At 41.4% G+C, this 8,751-nt stretch overlaps 1 protein-coding gene across 1 annotated transcript in view; it reads left to right on the top strand.

The window, feature by feature from the left end:
- The window catches only part of LOC102378130 (SAM domain-containing protein SAMSN-1), a 134,793-nt gene that overhangs the window by 57,222 nt on the left and 68,820 nt on the right, over positions 1 to 8,751 (top strand). The gene's annotated exons all lie outside the window — the stretch shown is intronic.

Here is an 8,751-nt window from a genome sequence, read left to right as displayed (position 1 = left end):
CCTGATCAGCTCACTGCTGCCCCATGCCCCAGATCAGACCTGCCCACCCCCCCAGCATCCCAAATACACACTTAGCACCCCCTACCAGCTTCATTTATGTTTGGCTGCCAGTACTGTCCTATGGGAACAGGCAGGGAAGGGGAACCCAGCTGCCCAGCTCCCATTGTCATCACTCTCTGAACTGGACTCTGCCCAGAGAAGACAGTGGTGGCAGTAGTGGCGGCTGGGCAGGAAGGTTGTCTTTCCTTGCCTGCTCCCCCAGGACAGTGCTGGAAGTCAAAGTAAGCTGGGGGGCAAGGGGAAAACCCCACGGTGGGGGAGATCCCTTCCCTGAGGGGAAGCAGAGGAGCCACTAGCCCTGATCAGCCCACTGTCCCTCCCAACCCCTTGGCTGGGATTTGCCATCCCCTGCCCCCCACCCCCAACAGCACCCCAGATCCCTGCTCACCCCCTTCCCCCGATCCCGGCTTACTTGGTGCTCTCCTGGGAGAGCAGGCAGAGAAGGGGAACATGCTTGCCTAATGGCCATTGCTATTGCTGCTTTCTGAGCTGAGGGGCCACAAATAAGCCACAGGGTTCAGGTGACCTGTGAGCACTGGGCAGGGGGGAACCCTGAGGGGTGGGGGAAGCCCTGGGGGTAGGGGAGGGGTGAGGGGGGAACCTCAGCGGGCAGGAGCAGGGGGGAAGCCCAGAAGGGAGGGGAGGCAGGGGATTTCAGTCCTTATCTTTCAGTCTTCAAGGCCCCTCCTGGCTTGAATGTGTGACTGCCTCAAACTTGAGCTAGCACTACCACTGATCAACATTTGAGCAGCTCAAAGTGCAATGTGTAACAGGGACCTTAGACTTCTATGCTGAAGAAGACCAGTTATGGTGCAAGAGCTGATGGTAATGCTTGAGTCCTTTGTGTCAGCTCAGTGCAGGAACCCATTTTGCACATACCTTCATGGCAGCCAGGAGTTTGTGTTGCCAGTGGTAAAGATGCCAGGTTTGATCTCTGTTGCCTGCTTTTGTTTTGGGGGGTTTTTAAAGAGAAAAAATAGCTTGTTTAACACATGGTTGTGAAAGGGTTGGTTAAAATCAAGAAGAGCCAGATTGTAGCTGGCTGTAAGAGGTTCTTCGTGCAAGGAACCTTCCCTCCTCCTCACTGGTCACAATTGTAATTCTTGCATTCCAGGGTAAGGCTTGGTCCCTTTTCTTATCCACTGGGCTTCTAGTGGCCCGAAGAGCTGATAGGAGAAAGTTAACAGTGGCCTCTTACCCCTTTGTGCCATGCCTATTTACTTATGCTGAGCTCAGAGTTTGTGTAGTGAGGCAGTGAGTAGAACTCAATTAGGGGTGGAGGCTGCAGAAAGCAGTAGGCAAAGGCAGACCTGAGTGTTAGCTATCTTGTGTTGCATTATAATGAAAACACTGTGGGATTTTCCTGTGTTTATTAAAATCACTTCTGCTATGAATGCTATAAGCCCATGTTACCTTACTATTAAGGGTTGTTGATATGGGTGAGAGTGACAGCCACTTCAGAGTCATTAAGCTCTTCCAATTAACCGTGTAACTAGTTTTTAGGCAGCTGAAATAAGGAGCTGCCACCCAAAATACAGACACATAGCAAGGCTTGCTTAGAAGCTGAGTGATGTAGCCCAAAAGGTTTCTGGGGTCTGATTTAGCAAATGGAAAGGCAGTGATTGGCAGGACTGCATTTCTGTCAGAGAAATGGCAACTAGTCCAGAAAACCAGAGAGAAGGCAAAGAGGAAGCATCAGATGGTGCCAGTATTTTCATGAATATGTAAAATGTGAAAAAAGTGAGAGAGATTTTTTTTGGCTTAAAGAGGCTTGGAGCTGTAAGCAAACAAACTGTCTTCTGTTCTTTGATTCCTCTTATGTACAGGGAAATAATAAACAAGATTATATCAGAAATACTTGATCCTGCCATCATGTTGCCCTCCTAAAAGAAGCAACGTGCAGGACCCTAAACTTTGGCCGACTTATTGATTAACCAAGGGATAGCGATATCAATGTGTCTGTCAGATTTCTGGAAACATAACTGTCATTTCAAATAATTTTATTTTGCTTTGTCATAAACATTGTGGTAGCAGTATTTAACCCTCAGGAGATTTGTCCAGCGAAGTGCCAGCAAGAGCTTTTTTTGTTTGTTTTGTCATCTGTTTTCTTGAAGGCCAGTTTGGTCCCTGACTTTAATATATCTTTGAGGGCTGACTCTTTTGACTTACAGGAAGGCAAGACATCTCATTTTTCACATCTGCATTCTACCACCTGGCTTGATTGAAGATTATAGGGCTTGGATTTGGGAGCTTGTTTTTGAAGAATCAATTGGAATAAATTTAGACTGATGGTTTTGCATGTGAAGAAATCAATTAAAGGGATGATGATCCAGATGGTATTTGTGATGTTGACTTAACTGTAAAAGTAAAAACAGCACATTTAAAACCATTTTCCCCAATTCAAACTATCTTTAATGAGTTCTTTAATGTTATTGACTTGCCTTGGTATATTTTCAATTGGCTTTGACTGAGTGTGCTGTGCAACTGACAGGCTGAAGTAGATGCAGTTCTATAAAGCTGGAAGATATACCCTGATCTGACAGAAGGAAAGAATAAAGTCCATGATGTAACTCGTATTGTTTTGGAACAGGAAATCTGCCATCCAAACTAGTTTGCCTAACATAATGTGCGTTAGGCTCAGCCTAAATGAAATCTTGAACAGTTAATGCTTAATTAACCACTGGCCTTGCACTAAACAGCAAGAGCAAAAGACCTGAAATTCTGCTTGATAGTTTTTTAAAAGGTGAAACCTAAGAGAACTCAAAACTAGCTCTCACTCCAGACTTCTCCCACTGCTTTGTGTCTTCGTCACCACTATACCTAGTTTCAAAACAAAATGACCCTCTTTCCTGTCTTCTCATCTCCAACACATGCCAGCATTATTGTGCCTAAGCCATTGTGACGTGGCCATCAATGCCGAAATGAGGACTGACTAGAAAGAAAAGAATGAGTTGTAATTTTCAGCCACAGCAAATCTCCATCCCATTGACTCTTTTAATTTACTCAGCACCCACACAAATACTAATACAGGTAACCCTACAAAATCCTCCAGTTACATTTTTCTCAACCTTTCCAATCTGCTGCACTTTCAGAACATGCCTCACTTTAATTCTTTCAGTTATGGGTGAATCCCATACTCTGTCCATCTTCATTATATGCAGAATAACACATCATAGAGCATGAAAACATTTTCAAATTCCATATTTCAGTTCTGTATGAATATATATCTGACTAACTGTTGGATTATCATTTCATAGCTGAAGCACACTCAGGTGTACTGCCACAGATGTATGAGCCACTTTTTTTTTCTGCATTGCTTAACCATTCAATATTTAATAGGAAATTGCCCAAAATCTTCCTAGGAGACAACATACGCCATCTCTATAGTTTTCCTGGAATGTCAGTTTTTGTTTGCAGTTCTTGCTTCCTAGGGAGATAATGTTTATAAAATGTATAGTTCTTTCTTTCTTAAGGGATAGTTGAATGTATTTAAAGATATACTGAATGATTTGGGAAAAATTAAGAAACACTGGGCATGTATACACAAGACATACCGCACAGTTGACTAATTAGCTGCATAGTAAATGTTGAGTGTCTACACATGCACCCCTGTTAGCTGGAGTAACTAACTCTGCAGCAGGATAGTACTTGTTTTTTACTCCACAGCACCACATGTGTAGATGCTGATGGGGCTGGCTGGGGCATGGGAGTGCTTCAGTGCAGAAGCTGCCTGCTGGCCAGTCCTGCACTGGAACACCTTTGTGCCCTGGGCAGCCTGTTGAGCCAGGGGGAGCAGCCCCAGACTGGTAGGGTGAGCCCCTGGACTTCCTGCCAGGCAGAGCTGCTCCAAATAGGCTCCAGAGTTTATTGTTATGCATTAATTACGTGTGCAGACATGCCCACTCATGCATAAAGAAAATACTTTGCTGCATGCAATACTATCACTGTGTTTTCAGTAGAGAAATGAGTAATACAGACTAGTGTTTGCAACATTATGCATCTAGGTGGAAATTCTTCAACCACCAGTTTAACATCCAGAAGTCCCAGTTGATCTGTGTGGAGAGGCTTTTTAAATAGTTTTCCTTTAAGCTTTAAGTCAGCAAAAATAATAGGTTAGTTTTCTGTGACTCATGATTTTTTAACATTTTGTAGGTTACAAGAAGTTGTGCTTGTTCTCTCTGCAGGTGGGTATCTTGCTGCCCTATTACTATAGCAATCTATTTAGAAGGACTGTACTGTGGATATCACCCTAGTGTAATCTCTAGTTAGTGAAAAAAAGTTTTGTTGTTTCCTGTTTTTAACGTATTCTCAAGGCAGTGTTGCACTTTGTTCTGTTTCATTTCAACAAAAAAACTATAAGCTATTTATTTTATAAATATCTTGATCTTGGACTTGGAGTAAACAATACCAGTTATACTGCATATATGATTCAAATCTAATCCAAAAATAATTATTATTATTCTACAGCTTCATTTCATTCATAATACATTTCATTTGGAAGCTCCTGCTGTACAGTACATTGAGAATTGCACTATGCTAAACATTTTTGAGCAGCTACTCAGTAGTGTATCTGGTATACTGCTATGAGTAGCAGTGTAGCCTATTTTGAAGAGTGGTGGATTGGAAAGCAGAGGATCTGAGTTCTGTTATTCACTTTGCTACTGACCTATGAGATTTTGTACAAGTTGTTTCACTTCTCTGTTTCCCATTTTTCCTAGTGTAAAATGGGAATAATAATAATATGTATCTACCCTTTATAAAGTGCTTTTAGATCAATAGTTGAAAAATATTATAGAATGGCTAAATACTGCCCAGTTGTTTCATGAGATAGGGTACTCAGTTGGAACGCAATGGGTAGACAGTAGGGAGAGCAGATCCTGGGCATGACCAGGAAGGTCTCTTCTTTTTGGATGTGTCCCTCTCATTGGCCAGCCAGATGGAAATGGGAGATGATTGGGTCCTCACTCCTTTCCTTCATTAATTTAACCTGCCCCAACATTTAGTGGCCTCCCACTTTTGCTGACCAGGCCTCCACCCCTATAGTAACAGGAGCTGTCTTCGTAGGATGCTGTGGATCTGACCAGTCACCAGTTACATAGAATTTTCTTGGTGCTGCCAAATGAGCAAAGGTTGTAGGTGGTCACCAGATTATGTAGGTGTGTGTAGTCAGGTAAAAGGCTAAAGGGCCATTTCACAGTACTTTTTGCACTTTGTGCCTCTGGAAGCAGACGTTAGGACTTTATAAAGTGAGGACTTCTTTGATACCTTCTTCTGTTCCCCTCGCAGGTGGGAAATGGTGAGAGGATTCAAAAGGCTGAGGTTAATCCTATATATAGCCTGAAGAGACAGTGCCCCATGTTGTGGGTTGTGTGGTAGGAGCTTAGTAATTGCCTTGCTAGATCCAGCTAACTGTCTAGTATGTTGAGTTAAGTTACAGCATGATTTATTCCTGTGTCTTGTGTTCATTGACTTGAATGTCCTTATTATGATGATTACCAAAAGGGAAGCTTTATACACTAGATCCTGTTCCTCTGAACTGAATTCCCAATAGTTTCTGAAAGTATTTTTCCTGTTGCACACCTCTTGTAGTTCTGTGCTGATCACAGAGGCCACTTCTCTGCATCTGTCTTTGGCTTTTCTTAGCAATATTATGGTTACTTCCAGCTGAACTGCTTTCCTTTGCAAACCTATTTATGACTCTTTCTTTGCCCTTCTCAGTCTCTGCTTAACAGACTCTAGCTTTGGAGCCAGTTCTTGGCTGCCGCTTCTAATTTACTTTTCGTATCCTGGCACTGTTCTTTGTCACTTACTGTTCCAAATTTTCTTGTTTTTTATAGGTGCCACATAGCACCTAGAAGCTGCTTTGGGCCCTTGAATCTCTTATAGTACCTTTGACCTGATCATTGTCTTCAAGATTATTAGCTGGAGTGGGGGGAACCCAGTGAAGAACAAACAAGAGAAAGAAAAATGCTCTTGTATTGCAAAATCTATTTTAAAACTTGAAAGCAGCATTTAACTGCTTCTGCTTTTTAGCCACCCCTGCCCCAGGGAACATTTAAACAAAGATTTCTACATCACTGCAGGCAGATTAATATTTCCTGCTCTGTAGAACTGTGTGGGTTTTAAGGGTTTGGGGTTTTTTTAGCTGCATAATTTTCTTAAACTCAGCAACATCTTAACAGACTTTTTATTTAATCTGATGCCCTTCTATTAAAAGCAGCCTTGCACATGCCCTCAGAAAGATACTGAAATTAAGTTTAGACCTCTTAATTGGCAGACATGGAAGCCCAAGAGTATCTTCTCTGAGGTGGCCAATTTTAATGCATCTCCCTAGTGTAGCTTTCACAGTTTCAGGAAGTAAGAACTATTTCTCGAGCTATGACTATTATTACTTATATATATTGCAATAGCTAGAACTAAAATATACTAAGCTGTATGCAGGGCATAGGGACAGATCCTGACTGGAGTCAAGGGAGTCATACTGATATATACCTGCTGAGGGTTAGGCCCATAGTCTTTGTCTGGAAAAGCAAGCCACATAAGGTTGGGTGAAAAGAGTGACAGTAGTCAAAAGTGGGAAGGATGGTAGGCATGCATAGCTGTGTTAATGCCATACTTACTTTTTTCTATTTTTTAGTATCAAGAAGCTGCTTACTTCTTACTGCTTCTATTAAACCCTCATCCATGGCCCCACAGTGGCCCCCACATTGCTTTTATTCAATCCTACTCAAATTCTAGCTAACTTTGTTATAACCTAATTCCCTCAACCCAGCCTTTTACTCTGTATAATGGCTACAGTGCAGAGTACAAATACTAAGAGTCCTTTTGACGTCCTAGGTCAGGGCTTATTATCTGAGTGCTTTCATATCTGTATTGTCAGCATGAAGTTGCTCCAAGAAGTCGTAACAACAGTGAGTGTCTATGTTTATGGGTTGCTATAACACAGCATGCAAAATGAATGAAAATTACCACTTCAAGCACAAAGCTTCAAGCATTGTTCTGGGAGCTAGATGAGTATTGTGGGGAGGGGAGATGTACCCAACAACCATGGGTAAGAAGATGTGACACAACCTCTCTGCAGCCTCACCCTTCAAGCCTATAGATGTAGTGGGTCTATTGCTGCTTCTCTGCATCTCCAGATACATATGTCTACTTATTCATGTTGGCTAGGCTCCAACATCACCCTTGACACTGGCCTGTATGGACACAAAGCTTCTGTGGTCACATAGACAGCACAACCCTATAGCTTGATCTAGGATATATAGAAAGCTTGACAGCACCTCTTTCATCTGATTGAATCTTGCCTCACTGGTATTTTCAGACCAATTAATTTTAATGGCAAATGTGTCTAGAACCCCAAAGTGGCATAGAAGATCTTGAGGATTTTTGTGGGTGATATCTTGTATTGGACCAACTATAAAGTTGGGAGAGACATAGATAAGCCATCTGGTAGTACTGTATACTTCTTCAGGGCTCGGGGAAAGAAAGCAGACATGGCAGAGCATAATAGATAGAACAAAGGCTTATGCAGGCTTTTTGCCTCTGCACACCCTCCATTCCAGCAGTGCATTTTGGAAATTTCTATTCCTGGTACTGATGAAGTAGAATGAGCACTAAAAGGTTTAATTCACAGTAAGATTATTTTTAAATGGAACTGGCACCTTACTATAAGTAGGCATTCCAGTTCACCTCAGCTAGAAGAATTTCCAGCTTCATTTCTGATGTACTGGCTCAGTTCTGCTTCGTTAAAGGCAAAAAGAGAAATGAAATCTTATTGTGGACTGCAGTGCTGGATCTAATTTGAAGGAAAATATAATTGTTGGGGCACTGTGGACATTCAGCATTCATGTACTTGTTCTTTGTAAATGGTATGAAAATTGGCAATTAAGGATATAATAAAAAGACGCACTGATATCTGCAGCATGAAACATGTCTCAGAGTCAATATATAATTAAACTAAATGCAGTTATGGGCAATATACTGCCCGTGGAAAATATGACTCTCCCTCGACATCCCTCATGATTGTCAAAGGGATGCACTTGTGCATGCTCAAAAGAAAATTAAATAGAATTGTCTGCCTTATATTTTATATGCTGATTCTATGATAATATTATCACTCTATGAATCATTTTCCCTTGTCAGTCTAGAATTTTATTATTAACTTCTTTATTAAAAATACAATTTTTATTTCAAAATAAAAAAATGCCTACAATCCAAACATGAAGTATAAACCTACATGAAGTATAAATAACTTTAGTGGTTTGCTTCTCAGGTTCTGTGAAATGAAGCACTGGTTATGCAGAACCACATCTGTCTTTTTATTCTTTATTTTGCCTATACATGAACTGCACAGGCTAGCACTAGGGTTTTGACCAATGAAGCCCTGAGTGGCTAGGGAGCCTATTTCTTGAGGCTGTCACTCAATATGCGTAATTAATTTCTGTAGAAAAAGCTCAAGTGTTTCCTCTGCAAGGAAGCAGATTTTACACCTAGGACTTAATCTGACTTTGCACCTGTTGAACTAAATGGCATATTTCTCATTTAGGATCCGACTCTTAAAAGTGTAATCCTTCTGGTGCAGATAATTCTGGCCTGCTTCACTAAAGTACTGAAATCCTGATTCAGATAAGTTATTAATAATCATGTGGTTTATGTTCATCTCTTCAGAAATACACTTAAGTGCACTTTAAA

This window comes from Alligator sinensis, unplaced genomic scaffold (assembly GCF_000455745.1).
Source record: "Alligator sinensis unplaced genomic scaffold, ASM45574v1 scaffold486_1, whole genome shotgun sequence".
NCBI lineage: Eukaryota > Metazoa > Chordata > Crocodylia > Alligatoridae > Alligator > Alligator sinensis.
The sequence above is the reverse complement of the archived record's forward strand: the minus strand, read 5'-3'. Positions and strand labels throughout refer to the sequence as shown.